Source organism: Scyliorhinus torazame, chromosome 17 (assembly GCF_047496885.1).
Source record: "Scyliorhinus torazame isolate Kashiwa2021f chromosome 17, sScyTor2.1, whole genome shotgun sequence".
Classification (NCBI taxonomy): Eukaryota; Metazoa; Chordata; class Chondrichthyes; order Carcharhiniformes; family Scyliorhinidae; genus Scyliorhinus; species Scyliorhinus torazame.
In genome coordinates this window covers 133,094,436-133,111,684 of record NC_092723.1, presented here as the reverse complement: position 1 = coordinate 133,111,684, position 17,249 = coordinate 133,094,436, and the positions used below count along the sequence as shown (strand labels likewise).

Below are 17,249 nucleotides of genomic sequence, written 5' to 3'. Positions count from 1 at the left end.
TGAAATCTAATCTTGAGAACACTGCTCTGAGCAACATCTTGGAGAAAAATCAGAGGCATTTCAAAAAGATTTTCCATTTTCTTTGAACACTTTTGTTTATTAATTGCAAGAAACATCAGAAATGAGAAAAATGGCTATGCAACTACTAACCAACTGCAGGAGTGTGGAGACAGGGCAGGTGGAGGTGAGGGGTGACACCTTCATTTTCTACCCTCCATTAACCTAAGATCATACTAAACTCTGCTGCCCGTGTCTTAACTCTCATCAATGCTTGTTCACCCATAGCCCCTGTGCTCGCTGACCTATATTGTCTATGTGAAGGAAAGCCTCAATTTTAAACTTCTCATTTTTGTTTCCAAATCCCGCCATCATCCCACCCTATCCTCCAGCCTTCAGAGATATCTGCATTCCTCCAATTCTGGTCTTTTGAGTATCCGCAATTTTAACAATTTCATCATTGGCAACAGTATCATCAACCACTTAGCCCTAAGCTCTGGAATTCCCTCCATCTCTCTACATCTTTTTTCCCATTTAGAGGTTCCTTAAAACCTATCCGTTTGACCACGCTTTTGATCATCCACCCTAATATCTCCTTATGTGGCTCGGTGTTAAATTCTGCTTCTGTGAAGCACCTTCGGGTGTTTTAACACATTACAGGCCTATATAATAATAATAATATTCACTTATTGTCACAAGTAGGCTTCAATAAAGTTACTGTGAAAAGCCCCTAGTTGCCACATTCCGGCGCCTGTTGGGGGAGGCTGGTACGGGAATTGAACTCACGCTGCCGGTCTTGTTCTGCATCACAAACCAGCTGCCTTAGCCCCAATGTGCTGAACCAGTTGGTTTTTTTAAATATATGAATTCAAGTTCCATTTTCTGACAAAAAGTCATTGACCTGAAATGTTAATTCTATTTCTCTCTCCAGAAATTCTGTCTGACCTGGTGACTATTTCTGTTTTTATTTCACATTTTCAGCATCAACTGTATTTTGCTTTAGTACAAGTTATTGTTGAATACATTCAAACAGACTTGCTAACTCTAACCCATGTTTCTGGTCTTATTGGTGACATACATTTAGGAACAGAGCTGAGCCCTGATGGATATCCAGAACAAATGGATGATTTGGCCACGACAAACAAAATCCAATGATTAATAATTTACCTGAAGAAAAGCAAATAGAACTATTATAAATGATGTGACTGTTTCCATGGTGATAAGCATTGAGGCAAATCACAAATCGCCTCTGTCAGGGAAAGGGTGGCTATGGGACATGGCCAGATATTCCACTGGAAACACACACGCACACACCCCATACACACACGTTCTACATACGGTTACATAAGGGTTGTCAACCCACCAAGATTGTCCAGGAATTAAAGATTTTATTTGACACTACCCTGAGCAACCCAAGTGAAAAATCAAAAGAGAATTTTAAAATGGTATGTTTAGGGCAGTACGGTTGCAGTGGTTAGCGCTGCTGTCTCATGGTGCCGAGGAACCGGGTTCGATCCCGGCCCCAGGTCACTGTTTGTGTGGAGCTTGCACATTCTCCCCGTGTCTGTGTGGGTCTCACCCCCACAATCCAAAGATGTGCAGGGTAGGTGGAATGGCCACGCTAAATTGCCCTTTAATTAGAAAAAGAAGATTGGATATTCTAAATTTATTTGTAAAAATTAAAATGGTCTACTCTTTGAACAATTTAGATTTTACATTGAAATTACAGCACAGAATCAGGCCAAATCTCCACAAAACCACAGCAAAGACCAGTGGCTGGATTCTCCATTCCTGAGACTAAGTGTTGACGTTGGGGCAGGATTCGTGGACTTTCACGACAGGAAATCTGGCGCTGAGCCTGGACCAATGCAGCTACCGTGGAAGGGCTAGCACCGGTGCCACGTGGAACACGACCGATTCCAAAATGGTGCAGGATTCGCCGGGTCTGTGCATGATACTCATGAGGCTGACAAGCTGCAGCCGCATATACGCATTACAATCCCCACACACACTCATCCCAGCCAACAAGATGGCACTGGTTGCGCTGGAGCGCGTCCATAGAGCTGATTGGTTGCAGGGGCCAGAGGGCACCTCGGGGGGTGGCCAGGAGGGACTCCGATACGATCCGTGGCCCTAAGTCCACAGTGGGCTGTCAGCGGAGTGCGCAGCTGCACGGCTGCCTTTCCGGCTGTGGCAATGGCGTTCCGTGCCTGTCCACCCTGGCCCCACAACCCACCTCCTGGCCACCCACCGCTACTCCCCCCAGCCCTGGCAGAAGCCCCCACAGCCAGTGGCACATTATGGCGATGTTGGACACTTTCTGTATTCCCTCTCTCTCCCTCAGCAGCCACAAAGCCAGATTCACAATTTTTTTTAATTTAGAGTATCCAATTCATTTTTTCCAATTAAGGGGCAATTTAGTGTGGCCAATCCACCTACCCTGCACATCGTTGGGTTGTGGGGGAGAAACTCACGCAAACATGGGGAGAATGTGCAAACTCCACACGGACAGTGACCCAGAGCCGGGATCGAACCTGGGACCTCGGTGCCGTTAGGCTGTAGTGCTAAGCACTGTGCAGCTGAGCTGCCCGTTTCACGATTTTTAAAAGCACAAGTGAACCGCACCATCGGGTACTCGGCCCATCAGAGGCGGAGAATCACAGAGGCCCCTGAGAATAGTGGGTCAGCCCTGCTAATGATATATGCAAACGGTGTTTACTGTACATGCGTTCCGGACCGCACTGACACTGTTGATGAGGCACCGGAGAATTGCAATGTGGCGTCAAATCGGCGTCTGCTGCAATTTTGGCGTCAGAACCTATTCTCTGCCCAAGCGGGTTTCCCGATTTCTGCATCAGCCAACGGAGAATCCCGCCCAAGAATTTAATTGAAATGGGATAGGAGGGAATGGAGACTTTAGATAGATATGTGTTAGCTTCAAATTAGTACGCTAAATTGACGCCATGCCTGCCTTTTAGGTGGGGGTAAAAGATCCCATGACATTACTTTTTAAAAAGTGTTCTTCTGATGTCTTGGGTGAAGGGACCTCTATTACCCTTGATGAGAAGTGCGTCCTGAACTTTGTTCCTTAACTTTAAGATTTTTCTGACTTTTCTTGATACCCTCACCAGGGGAAATATTTTCTCTGAATGGGCCCGATGGAATCCTTTTAATGTCTTAAACATTGAAATCAGATCATCCCTGTGGTAATACCAGGTATTGCAGTACCTGAGAGGTGGATGCCCATTGGCTAGACCTAGGAGGCCAACGTACGTAGCTCCGCCCTGAGGCGGGGTATAAGAACCAATGCCGTCCCAGCAGCCTTCACTTTCTGTATCGAAGCTGCTGGGTACAGTTCTAGCTGATTAAAGCCGATTAGTATGACTCTCCTTGTCTCACGAGTAATTGATTGTGCATCAATTTAATCAGCTATTACTTCTGAAAGGATGGACCTCCGCATCAAGCCGGAGTGCCTTCAGCTCAGTCCCCACGCAGACAACTCCGCTGCTATCTTCAAGCACTGGCTGGCTATCGAGCTGCTAGAAGGACATTACATCCGTCCTCTGAACCAGGTCTACGCCCGTCATCTGTTGGCAACTAGAAGGCAGAGCCCTGAAGAAACACTGGAAGACTTCTATCGGGCTCCACTAGTGCTGGGCCGGAACTGCGGCTGCCCACCAGTCACGGGGAACGAGCACACGGAACTTTTAATTTGGGATGCTTTTGTGGCAGGTATGTCTTCCCCCGACATCCGCAGAAGATTCCTTGAAATGGACACGCTGAGGCACGGGCCCTGGCAAGGTCTATGGATGTTGCGTACAAAAACGCACTGGCCTTTGCTCCCAGGCGCACGGCGCCCCCCTGGGCTGCTTGGCACCCCGTTACGGCAGCCCCCCAGACGTTCCCGCTAACCCCGCAGGCCTGCGCCGCTAGACGGCCTGTTTTCGCCGCCGGCCAAAGCTTCTTCTTCTGTGGCCAAGCGAATCATCCCCGCACGCGCTGCCCGGCCCGCACCACCACCTGCAAAGGGTGCGGCAAGAAAGGCCACTATGTTGCGGTCTGCCAGGCCCGCGCCGTGGCAGCGGTCGCTAGCGACTATCAGCAGCCTTTGTTCCAAGTCCCAGCCGTCCAAGGCCCACCGCCGCCCTCCTATCCCCAGGCAACGTGCGACCCATGGGCGCGGTCATTTTGCCCCCCCACCCCCCCGGCCACCACGCTGGATGGGTGGGCACCGCCATTTTGTCCCTCGCCGACGCCATCTTCTGCATCCCCGGAATCCATGTGCGACCCGTGGCTGACGCCATCTTGGATGGGGCCTCAAGCTTCCAGCACTGCCGACTCCACGCTGCCTGACCAGAACTCCCCCTTGCTGCAGCTGGCTTCCGTTACTCTGGACCTGCCTCAAGCCCCCAGCACCGCCGACTCCACGCTGCCTGACCAGAACTCCCCCTTGCTACAGCTGGCCTCCGTTACCCAGGACCGGCCTCAGGCCCCCAGCACTGCTGACTCCACGCTGCCTGACCAGACCTTCCCCCCTTGCTGCAGCTGGCCTCCGTGACCCTGGACCAGAGTCGGCCCTGGACGCTAGCGAAAGCCACCACAACGATAGCCATCAACGGCCACACAACGTCGTGCCTGATCGACTCCGGGAGCACGGAAAGTTTCGTCCACCCCTACACGGTAAGGCGCTGTTCCCTTGTCAACCATCCCGTAAACCAACGGATCTCCCTGGCCTCCGGGTCACACGCGGTGGAGATAAAGGGGTTCTGCCTAGCGAACCTCACTGTCCAAGGCAGGGAATTCCGCAATTTCCGCCTGTACGTTCTGCCGCACCTCTGCGCAGCTACCCTTCTTGGGCTGGATTTCCAGTGCCATCTGAAAAGCCTGACCTTTAAATTCGGCGGCCCTATTCCCCCCCCCTTACTGGCTGCGGCCTCGCGACCCTTAAGGTCGACCCGCCTTCCCTGTTTGCGAACCTCACCCCGGATTGCAAACCCATCGCCACCAGGAGCAGACGGTACAGTGCCCAGGACCGGACTTTCATCAGGTCCGAGGTCCAAAGGCTGCTGAAGGGGTCATCAAAGCAAGCAACAGCCCCTGGAGGGCTCAAGTAGTGGTGGTAAAGACCGGGGAGAAACATAGGATGGTCATCGACTATAGCCAGACCATCAACCGGTTTAAGCAGCTGGACGCGTACCCTCTCCCCCGTATAGCCGACCTGGTAAACAGGATCACGCAATACAAGGTTTTCTCCACGGTGGATCTCAAGTCTGCCTACCACCAGCTGCCCCTCCGTCATGGTGACTGCCAGTACACTGCCTTCAAAGCAGATGGGCGGCTCTGTCACTTTTTAAGGGTTCCCTTCGGTGTCACGAACGGGGTCTCGGTCTTCCAGCGTGAGATGGATTGAATGGTTGACCGGTACGGCTTACGCGGCACGTTCCCGTATCTCGATAACGTCACCATCTGCGGCCATGACCAGCAGGACCACGACACCAACCTCTGAAAATTTCTCCAGACCGCGAATCTCCTTAATCTGACCTACCATAAGGAGAAATGCGTGTTTAGCACAGACCGTCTAGCTATCCTAGGCTACGTAGTGCGAAATGGAGTCATAGGCCCCGACCATGAACGCATGCGCCCCCTCATGGAGTTCCCCCTCCATCACTGCCCCAAGGCCCTAAAGCGCTGCCTCGGTTTTTTTAGCTATTATGCACAATGGGTCCCTAATTACGCAGACAAGGCTTGACCCCTGATCCAGTCCACAACCTTCCCCCTGTCGACGGAGGCCCACCAGGCCTTCTGCCGCATCAAAGCGGACATCGCAAAAGCCACGATGCGCGCCATCGACGAGTCCCTCCCCTTCCAGGTCGAGAGCGACGCGTCCGACGTAGCTCTGGCGGCTACCCTCAACCAAGCGGGCAGGCCCGTGTCTTTCTTCTCCCGCACTCTCCATGCTTCCGAAATTCGCCACTCCTCGGTCGAAAAGGAGGCCCAGGCCATAATAAAAGCTGTGCGACACTGGAGGCATTACCTGGCCGGCAGGAGATTCACTCTCCTCACGGACCAATGGTCGGTGGCCTTCATGTTCGATAATACACAGCGGGGCAAGATTAAGAACGACAAGATCTTGCGGTGGAGGATAGAACTCTCCACCTACAATTACGAGATCTTGTACCGTCCCGGGAAGCTGAACGAGCCTCCTGATGCCCTGTCCCACGGCACTTGTGCCACCGCACAAGTAGACCGCCTCCGAGCCCTCCACGAGGGCCTCTGCCACCCAGAGGTCACTCGTTTCTTTCATTTCGTTAAGACCCGCAACCTGCCCTACTCCATCGAGGAGGTCAGGACAGTCACCAGGGACTGCCGAATCTGCGCGGCGTGCAAACCGCACTTCTACCGGCCAGAGAGAGCGCATCTGATAAAGGCTTCCCGCCCCTTTGAATGCCTCAGCATGGATTTCAAGGGCCCCCTCCCCTCCACCGACCGCAACACGTATTTCCTGAACGTGATTGACGAACACTCTCGGTTCCCTTTCGCCATCCCCTGCCCGGACATGACCACGACCACCGTCATCAAGGCCCTCCAGGGTATTTTTACACTGTTCGGTTTCCCCGCGTACATTCACAGTGATAGGGGGTCCTCCTTTATGAGCGACGAACTGCGTCAATTCCTGCACAGCAAAGGCATCACCTCCAGCAGGACGACCAGTTACAACCAACGGGCAGGTAGAGAGGGAGAACGGAACGGTTTGGAAGACCGTCCTGCTGGCCCTTCGGTCCAGGATTCTCCCAGTCTCCCGCTGGCAAGAAGTCCTCCCAGTGGCCCTTCACTCCATTCGGTCGCTGCTATGTACTACCACAAACCAGACACCCCACGAACGTCTCCTTGTTTTCCCCAGGACGTCCTCCTCTGGGACCTCGCTCCCAACCTGGCTAGCGGCACCTGGACCCGTCCTGATGCGAAAACATGTGAGGGCGCACAAGTCGGACCCGTTGGTCGAGAGGGTCCACGCATGCCAACCCCCAGTACGCCTACGTGGTGTTCCCCGATGGCCGCCAAGACACGGTCTCCCTTCGGGACCTGGCGCCCGCCGGAACCCCACGCGCACCCGCACCATTCCCGCCCCCCCCTCCCCAGGACCTGACTGGAGGGTCAGTACTGCCGCCGCCCCTACCCGGCGCCGAACGAGCACCGACGCCCCCTACAGGCGCCCCTCCCCCCTGCCCACCTTTTGCCCCAACAGCGCCACCTAGGGGTGACGAAGCTGCCAGGGAGGAAGACACCACGTTCCCGGAACCGCAACCACCAGGGCCCCCACCAGGATCATCACCGAAGCCCAGACACTCCAGAAGGACGACCCGGCCACCTGATCGTCTGATTGCTGCACCTTAAAACACTAAAAACTATCTCTGTTACCCTCGACATCATGGTACCTCAATACCTGGTCCTATCATGCAAAGGGCGACAGTAACGCTGGCCATCACCCCGCTGGGTTCTTTTTTAACAGGGGGTGAATGTGGTAATGCCAGGTATTGCAGTACCTGAGAGGTGGATGCCCATTGGCTAGACCTAGGAGTCTACCATTGGCCAATGTACGTAGCTCCGCCCTGAGAGGCGGGGTATAAGAACCAATGCCATCCCAGCAGCCTTCACTTTCTGTATCGAAGCTGCTGGGTACAGTTCTAGCTGATTAAAGCCGATTAGTATGACTCTCCTTGTCTCACGAGTAATTGATTGTGCATCAATCCCTTTATACTCAAGGAAATGCAAGACAAGTTTATGCAACCTGTCCTCATAATTAAATCATCCAAGGTTCCCTATCATTTGGGTTTAGATATCGCTTTTACTGTTTCCCTTTGCAGCCTTATCATCTTCTGTATTTCTCCTTCTCCCATTCTTCCCTCCCCTAGTTATGGTTGTATCTCAATTTTCTTGTGATAAATAGACTCATTCTAATTGGCTATTTATTTGGCACTACTGGGTTCCTTATTCTGTTGTAATGCCTCAAAATTGATAACAGGGATATCTTGCTGATTATTCTCAAAAATGTTTCTATTGTAACTTTGTATTGCTGGTCATTAAAATTAATTTTGTTTTTTCCTTTGGACTTAATAGTTACCTGTAATGTGCATTTGTTTTATTTTTTAAAAACTAGATGCTGTTGTGGTTCTTTTGCTAGTTCTATGTATGCTGGGAGAGTTCTACCTCTTAATAGCATTCCCTTGCTTTCTCTCACCAGACAGTAAGAGGTGAGGGAATAGAAACGAGTCCCAGTTCTGGCAACACCTCCCAGCCCATAATGTAGCTCACAGCAACATGGAGTAAGATGCATGTCAAGGACAGAGGTGAAATGGGACAATGATAAGGGTGAGCGGTGAAATGGAGGAAAGTAAGAAACAGCTGCTGGGCCAAATTAAGAGCACCACTAAACATACAAGGCAGAAAATTGATTGTTCAGTGGGGTGCTTCAGACTTGGGCTGTTGCCTTCTCCTCAGTCACAGGGGCTGGAGCTGGTGGGGATTACAGGAGGCTCCTTATAAAGGCACTATGTCCTGTGGAGGTCTATAATATTTTGTTTTTATCAAGAGAAAGCTCTCAAGTCCAATATTCTGAAAGAGAAACAAGTAACAGAAATACAGAGTTTCCAAGTCTTCTATGTTTCCCACCTCTTATGGTGTAATGTCACTGGACTAATAATTCAGAGACCCAGGTTAATGCTCTGGGGACATGGGTTCAAATTCCACTACAACAGCTGCTGGAATTTAAATTGAATTAATTAATTAATCTGGAATTAAAAGTTGGTCTAATGGTGACCATGAAACTATCATCGATGGTCATGCAAACCCATCTGGTTTACTAATGGCCCTTTAGGGAAGGAAATCTGCCATCCTTTTCCAGTCTGGTCTTCACATGACTCCAGATAACAACAATGTGGTTAATTCTTAACGGCCCTCTGAAATGGCTGAGCAAGCCCCTCAATTCAAAAGCAATTAGGGATTGGCAACAAATGTAGGACTTGTCAGTGATGCCTACATGCCATGGTTTTTTTTAAAATGCCACATTAACATTTTTCAGAAGACGTTTGTGTTGTGCCAGAGTTTAATATGGGGAAAACTCAGAGATAGGAATCTTGATCCGTGCCTCATTTTCTTCACCTCTTCCCTCTCTCACCATCCCGAAGTGACCAGTAGCAAAATCACATGTGCAGAGCTCAGGAGGGGCAGGAACAGGGCAAGGATTGATGAGGCCAATGCAGTCTATGTGGTGTACAAGGACTTCCAAAAGGTGTTTATCAGCAAAGTTGAATGAAATAAAAGGGACAGAGGCAGCACGGGTACAAAGTTGGCTGAGTGACAGGAAAGAGAGCAGTGGTGAACGGCTGTTTTTAGGACTGGAGGAAGGCATGGAGTAGGGCTTATTATTAGGATCTTTGCTTTTCTTGATCAATATTAATAATTCGGACTTTGGTGTTCAGGGCATAATTTCAAAATTTGCAGATGACAAAACTTGGAAGTATTGAGAACTGTGAGGATGAGAGAGATAGACTTCAGGATAACATATAACAAGATAGTAGTGTGCCTGGATACGTGACAGATGAAACTTAATGTAGAGGAGTGTGAAGAATAGATTTTGGTAGGAAGGACAAGGAAAGGCAATATAAAATAAAGGCTGCAATTCTAAAGGGGGTGTAAGAACAGGAGGTTCTGGTATATATGTGCTTAAATTGTTGAAGATAGCAGGGCAGGTTGAAAAAGTGGTTAATAGGACATACACCCTATTAAGGGGTTGGTTTAGCACAGTGGGCTAAACAGCTGGCTTGTTACGCAGAACAAGACCAGCAGCGCGGGTTCAATTCCCGTACCAGCCTCCCCTAATAGGCGCCGGAATGTGGCGACTAGGGGCTTTTCACATTGAAGCCTAATTATGACAATAAGCGATTATTATATTATTATTATATTATACACGATCTTGGGTTTATAAATATACACAGAGTACAAGAACATTGTAAACCATTATAAAACACTGGATCCGTCTCAACTGGAATATTCTGAGCACCATGTTTAAGGAAGGATATGAAGGCATTGGAAAGGGTATAGAAAATTATTCTGGGGATGACAGGCTTCAGTAACGTGGATAGATTGTTGAAGCTTAGAGAACAGGGCTGGACAGACTAGCTGCAGAGAGGATGGTTTTCCCTGGTTGGGGAATCCAGAACCAGGGGACACAGTCTCAGAGTGTGGGGTAGACCATTTAGGACTGAGACGAGGAAACATTTCCTCACTTAAAGGACAGTGAACCTGTGGAATTCACTACCACAGATGGCTATGAAGGTAAAGTCATTGAATGTATTCAAGAAAGAGATAAATAATCTTTTAGATTTTAATGAGGGGTATGGGAAGAAAGTGGGAATATGACATTGAGATAGAAAATTGGCTGTGGTCATATTGAATGGTGGAGCTGGCTCAAAGGGCCAAATGGCTTACTCCTACTCCTAGTTTCTATGTTTTTCAGAGAAGGTTGAGAGGTGTTCAAAATTCTGATGGGTCTAGACAGAGTCGAAACTGTTCCCTCAGTACTGACATTGGAATGGGACTTGAACAAGAAACCTGCTGCCTCTTAGGTGAGAGTACTATCACTACCTTTCATGCACCCTCTGGGAGATTTTAAGCTTGGTTACTTTGAAATTCTCTGCCTGAGGCAATCTATTAACAGTCAACAGCCAGCTTTGACACTGGAGTGGTTACTTGGTTTTATTAACCAAGGCATAGAATATCAGAGCGGGGAGGTTATGGTGGAGCTGTATAAAGCACTGGTTACACCACAACTGGAGTACTGTATGCAGTGCTGGTCACCACACTACAAGAAGGAAGTAATTGCACTAGAGTGGTTGCAGAGGAGATGCTCCTGGGCTGGAGCATTTCAGCTATCAAGAGACTGGATAAATTGAGGTTGTTTTCATTGGAGCAGGGAAGGCTGAGGGGGGAGCTGATTGAGGCGTATAAAATTATGAGAGTGGATAGGAAGGCACGTTTCCCCTTAGCGGAGGGGCCAGTAACCAGGAGGCATAGATTTATGGTAATGTGCAAGAGGCTTATAGGAGATCTGAGGGAAAACGTTTTCACCCAGAGGGTGGTGGGAATCTGGAACTCACTGCCTGAAAGGGTGGTAGACCATAAGATCATAAGATATAGGAGCAGAATTAGGCCACTCGGCCCATCGAGTCTGCTCCGCCATTCAATCATGGCTGATATTTTTCGCATCCCCATTCTCATGCCCTCTCCCCATAACCCCTGATCCCCTTATTGACCAATAGAGGCGGGAACCCTCACAACAAGAGTATTTAGATTAGCACTTTAAATGCCACAGCGCACAAGGCTAGGGGCCAAGTGCTGGAAAATGAGATTACAGTAAATAGGTGTACGATGGGCTGGAGGGCCTCTTTCCGTGTAAAAACTCTACGCTTCCCAATGTAAATAGCACCATTTATAACTATAGATAAACAGAGTTGCACTGGTTGCATTTCATCACCTGCTAATTCTAAGGAAAATACATTGGGGTCCTTATTCCTCCAAATCCCACCAGTGAGCGTGACACAGATAAGCTCCTGGGTTGTGCATTGGCAAGCTTTGTGTAACATGTTTCCCTCATATTTCGGTCTGTCAGGTTAATAAGCGACTTTGCATTTCTTCAACCTGGTGCACTGTTCCAAAAGCAATATATAATATTAATATATACATGCACACACAGGCTCATATATCTATAAATGATTGTTTACATTAAATTCCTCCTTCCCTCCAAATCTCTGCCAATGTCTCTCAAGATAGACAGCCTTACACTTAAACCAGGGGGGGGGGGGGGGGGAGATATATCTGTGAGCTGCAATTTGCATTGCCAGCCCTCTAGATGCTAGCAGACAGGCCACCCGAAAAGAGCTTGTCCGTAAACACAGCAGTAGAGACTGCATCAACCAACAGCAGTCAGCAAAGGAAGGGGGCCTCTGCCTTTCAAAGAAACGCCAGACAGAGAAGCATTGCAGAAGGGAAAAAAATTAAAAGCCAAATAGACTTACATCGGATGTTGTCCCTCTCTGCAGTTTTTAAACAAGATTTTCCCTTCACACGATCCTCCCCCCTCCATGACATTAGACTCTGAGATTAACAATATCGGGGGTTGAGACGAACTGCTGATCCCTTTCAGTTTCACAGTTGCAAGAAATCGAATATCGAAAGCATGCGTAGAGAGAAGGGGGGAAAGAGCTATCATTGGGCACTCAGATATGGGTCTCTGAGACGCCGATCCACATCAGGATCGGTCCCGATTCTCCCCTACATCCCCACCGCCACCCCTTCCTTCCCCAGACGCATTAACTCACAGCAATCCTTTGCCCCCTCCCCCCGGAAGGTGCCTTTTTTTTTGTTTGTTGCGGGCACTGCTAATAGCTTGCAAGATTTACCTGCAGTCATTTTCTGCTTCCTAGGTCTTCTTTATCTGTTCCACAGGGAATGTGTGTGTGACAGAGAGAGAGAGAGGGGGGGGGGAAAGACAGAAGGGGGAGGGGAGTTGGTGGTAGAATCCAAAAAAAAACAATCCAGATCCGTCAGAAATCCAGAGAGAGAGAGAAATGCAGAATTTTTATTAACTCTTCATTCTTTCTGCGCAATCTCAGCAGCCATGTTGTTCCAACTCACAGGGAGAGAGAGAGAAAAACAATTAAAGGCCAATGGCACCTGAATGGATGAGTACTGATCACTGAGGTCCACCCAGTGCTGTATTTTTTTTTCACATGGCTAAGTCCCAGATACTTCGCAGCTTGGGCAGGGGAGGGAGGTCCTTGTGAAGGGGTACTTCCTCTTGTCAGGTATACTCTCTCTGAGATGCAGTTCAGCTTGTGCCTTGCCCTGTCCTGTCAGCAGGCTGCCCTGCTCTCTTCTCTGATGTGTGATTGTGCTGGGAATGTGAGAATAGGGAGGAGGAGCTCAAGTCGGACCTGCTCCAAAAAGCTGGTGACCAGCTCCCTATCATCCTAATGCACTTTCTTTCTTAATGAATTATGGATGATCTAATTAGAAGTGCAAGGCCCGTTAGATTAATTCACCATTAATCCACTATAACTGCATTTGTTTAAAATGTTAATGGATGCCCTGAAGAGGAATGGGGGGGGGGGGGGGGGGGGATTTATTCTGAATAAAAAGGGTGCTCTGTCACAATTCCCAAAAATTGCATATTCTCTTTCCCGAGAATACGAACTAACACCAATTTGTGAAAGGGAGGCAGATCCAGTTATTGCAAAATTTTTGTAACAAAAATTTCAGTTTTGTTACAAAATGTCAAAGGATAAAACTGTTCTTCTAAAATTCTTCTTTTACTCAATTAGGATAGGCAAAAAATCTTCCCTTTCAGTATCCAATTCAACTGGATCAATCCCCTCCTGAATCGCTCCTTGTTCAAAAATAGTGTAAAGATAAACCCAGCAACTACAGGCCTGTCAGTATAATCTCAGTGAAGGGAAACATCTAGAAACTATTTTGAAAAATGAAATGAATGAAAATGAATTTTGGGACAGCATGAGTAGTCACTTGGGCAAATGCGAGTTAAGTAAGCAAAGCCAGCATGAATTTGTTAAGGGAAAATCATGTTCAACTACTTGGGGTTGATGAGGGTAATGTTGTTGATGTAGTTTACATGGACTTTCAAAGGGCAACTGATAAAGTGTCACACAAAGTTAGAACTCATGGAATAAAAGGAACAATTAGCAACATGGATACAAAATTAGCAGAGTAAGAGGAAACAGAAGTAGTGGGTAACGGTTTGTTTTCAGACTGGAGGAAGGTTTATAGTGGAACTTCCGAGGAGTTGTGTTAGGACCTCAGCTCTTCCTGAAACACATTAATGACTTAGATCTTGGTGTACAAGACACAATTTGTTGTTCCAGACAAACTTGGAATGATGAGGAGAATAATGTAAAGCTTCATAAGGACTTAGATTGATGGAAGGGATGGACAAGTGGTAGATGAAATTTAATGCAGAGAACTGTGAAGTGATTAATTTTTGTAGGAAGAATGTGGAGAGATAATATAAAAGGGGTACAATTCTATGGGGATGCAGTACGGACACAAGACAGGTGGAGAGTGCATCAATAAAGCTTACAGTATCCTGACAAGTTACATTCAATCTGTATTAAAAATTGTTTAAGCTTGAACTGGAGTATTGCATCCAGTTCTGGGCACCACACTTTAGGAAGGATATGAAGGCATAAGAAAGGATGCAGAAAAGAATCATGATATTGATTCCAAGGATGAAAGACTTGAGTTACATAGATTGGAGAAGTTGAGATTGTTCTCGTTGGAGTAGATAAGGTTGAGAGGGGATTTGATAGACGTATTCAAAATCACGAGGGGTCTGGACAGAGTAGACAGAGAGGAGCTGTTTCTATTGGTGGAAGGATTGTAAACCAGAGGGCATAGGTTTAAAGTAATTAGCAAAAGAAGCAATGATGTAGGAGGAAAAAAAGTCATGCAACAAGTGGTTAAGATATGGAGTGTGTACAATTCAAATTGATCAAATGTCTTCCCAATCGCACCCATTATATACAATACAAAAGGATAAATCCCTTGCCATTCACTCATTGTATAAAATTCAAATGGATCAAATCCCTTCCCATGCATTCCTAAGTATACAATTCAAATGGATCAAACCCAGTTGACTCAATCATCAGCAAAGCAATGGATGGGGTTTGTTGACAGTGCTGTCAAGCAGCACTTACTCACCTACAACATGCTAATTGTTGCTTAGTTCAGATTCCATCAGGACCACGGAAGCAACGAGGACCCAAAGATCGGCATCAGCAACAAAAAGGGCGGAAGCAACGAGGACCGAGAGATAGGCAACAGCACCAAAAAGAGCGGGAGCAACGAGAACCGAGAGACAGACAGCAGCACCAAAAAGGGCGGGAGCAACGAGGACCCAAAGACAGGCAGCAGCACCAAAAAGGGAGGGAGCACCGAGGACCCACTGACAGGCAGCAGGAACTAAAAGAGCGAGAGGACACAGACAGTGTCACCTAAAAGGGCGGTTGAAAGGAGGACCCGGAGACACAGACAGCAATACCTAAAAGGGCGGTTGAAAGGAGGACCCGGAGACACAGACAGCAATACCTAAAAGGGCGGGTGAGAGGAGGACCCGGAGACACAGACAGCAGTAGCTAAAAGGGCAGGAGAGTGGACGACCCAGAGACAGACAGCAACACCTAAAGAGAGAGAGGACTCGGAGACAGACAGCAGCACCTAAAAAGAGAGAGAGAGAGACGAGGACCTTGAGACAGGCAGCAGCATCTAAAGAGGGGTAGAGATAGAGAGGAGGATAGGGAGCAGCATATAAAGAGAGTGACCAGGCAGGCAGCAGTACCTAGAGAGAGGAGGACCCAGAGATAAACAGCAGCATCTAAAGAGAGAGTGACCCAGAGACAGACGGCATTACTTAAAGTGATAGAGCGAGGAGGACCCAGAGACAGACAGCAGGACCTAAGACAGATAGAGGAGAGGATCCAGAGACAGACAGAAGAACCTAAAGAGAGACAGAGAAGACCCAAAGACAGCAGGGCCTAAAAAGAGATAGAGGGGAGGATCCAGAGACAGACAGCAGAGCCGAAAGAGAGATAGAGGGGAGGATCCAGAGACAGACAGCAGAGCCTAAAGAGAGAGAGGGGAAGAACCAGAGAGGGGAGGGGTGTGTGTGTGGCAAAGACAGACACAGACAACAGTATCGAGAGAGAGGGAAAGACCCAGAGTCAGATAGCAGGACCAAAATAGAGCGAGAATGACCCAGCTACAGATAACAGGCCCAAATGAGAGAGACAGGCAGCAGCATCTAAAGATAGAGAGAGGAGGAACTAGAGACAGGCAGCAGGACCTAGAGAGAGAGAGGAGGATGCAGAGGCACAGCAGCACCTAGAGCGAGAGAGACAAGGCCTGGAGACAGACAGCAGGACCTAAAGAGAGAGACTGACCCAGAGACAGATAGCAGCGCAGCACCTAGAGGAGGAAAGAGACAGACAACAGGACCTAAAAGGAGGAGGACCCAGAGACAGCCATCAGGACCTCGAGAGAGAGAGAGAGAGACAGAGAATGACCTAGAGACAGTTAGCTGCACCTAAAGAGAGATTGTGAGAGGTCCCAGACATCACTATCTATAGAGGGAGAGAGAGAGAATGTATGACTGAGACAGACAGTGAGAGGAGGACCCAGAGAGAGACAGCAGCACCTAAAGAGAGGAAAGAGGAGGTCCCAGAGACAGGCAGCAGTATCTAGAGTGAGGGATAGGGGGAACCAGAGACAGACAGCAGTACCTAGATAGAGACAGACCCAGAGTCAGACAGCAGGACCTAATGAATGAGAGAGTAGAACCCAGAGACAGACAGCAGCATCTAAAAAAAGAGAAAGATGGACCTAGAGACAGAGAGCAGCACCTAAAGGGAGAGAAGATCACCCAGAAACTGGAAGCAGCATCTAAAGAGAGAGAGAGAGAGGAGGACCCAGAGACTGACATCAGAATCAAAAGCGATAGAAAGAGAGGAGGACCCAGAGACAGACAGCAGTACATAAAGAGGGGGGGGGTGTACACAGACAGACAGCAGGGCCTAAAGAGAGGAGGGGGAGAGGAAGGGGGGGGGGGGGTAAGAGACAGACAGCAGGGCCAAAAGAGAGCGAGAGGAGGACCCATAGACAGGCAGCAGCACCTAATGAGAGAGAGAGAACGAGTGACCCAGAGACAAATGCGAGCATCTTGAGTGATCGAGAGAAAGGACCCAGAGACAGACAGCAGAATGACCCAGCGACAGACAGCAAGACCTAATGAGAGAGAGAGGAGAGTTCAGAGACAGACAGCAGCACCTAGAGAGTGGAGGTCCCAGAGACAGACAGCAGGACCTAATAGAGAGAGAGAGAGACTGACTCAGACAGCAGGATAAAGAGAGATAGAGAGAGAGAATGACCCAGTGACCGACAGCAGGACCTAATGAGAGAGCGAGTGACCCAGAGACAGACAGCAGCACCTAGAGAGAGAAAGGAGGACCCAGAGACAGACAGCAGGACCTAGAGAGAGAGGGGGGAGAACGCGTAGAGACAGCAGCATCTAAAGAGAGAGATCTTCCCTCTCTTTTTAGATGCTGCTGTCTGTCTCTGGGTCCTCCTCTCTCAACCCTCTCTGTCCCTCTTTAGGTACTGCTGCCTGTCTCTGGGTCCTATCGCTT

The 17,249-nt window shown here is 48.7% G+C and overlaps 1 protein-coding gene across 4 annotated transcripts in view; it reads right to left on the bottom strand.

Annotated features, from left to right (window-relative positions):
• Window positions 1-15,097, bottom strand: part of rai1 (retinoic acid induced 1) — a 71,561-nt gene extending 56,464 nt beyond the window's left edge. The window contains exons 1-2 of one of the 4 annotated variants that reach the window (XM_072481060.1): window positions 12,456-12,881; window positions 11,531-11,702 (exon numbers count right to left, since the gene is read on the bottom strand). The gene's annotated coding sequence lies outside the window, so the exon portion shown is untranslated. Of the gene's footprint in view, window positions 1-11,530; window positions 11,703-12,071; window positions 12,321-12,455; window positions 12,882-14,769 lie in introns of those variants that run through there. The other 3 variants (XM_072481059.1, XM_072481058.1, XM_072481056.1) reach the window with 3 other exon arrangements.
• Between the last annotated feature and the right edge of the window lie 2,152 nt (window positions 15,098-17,249).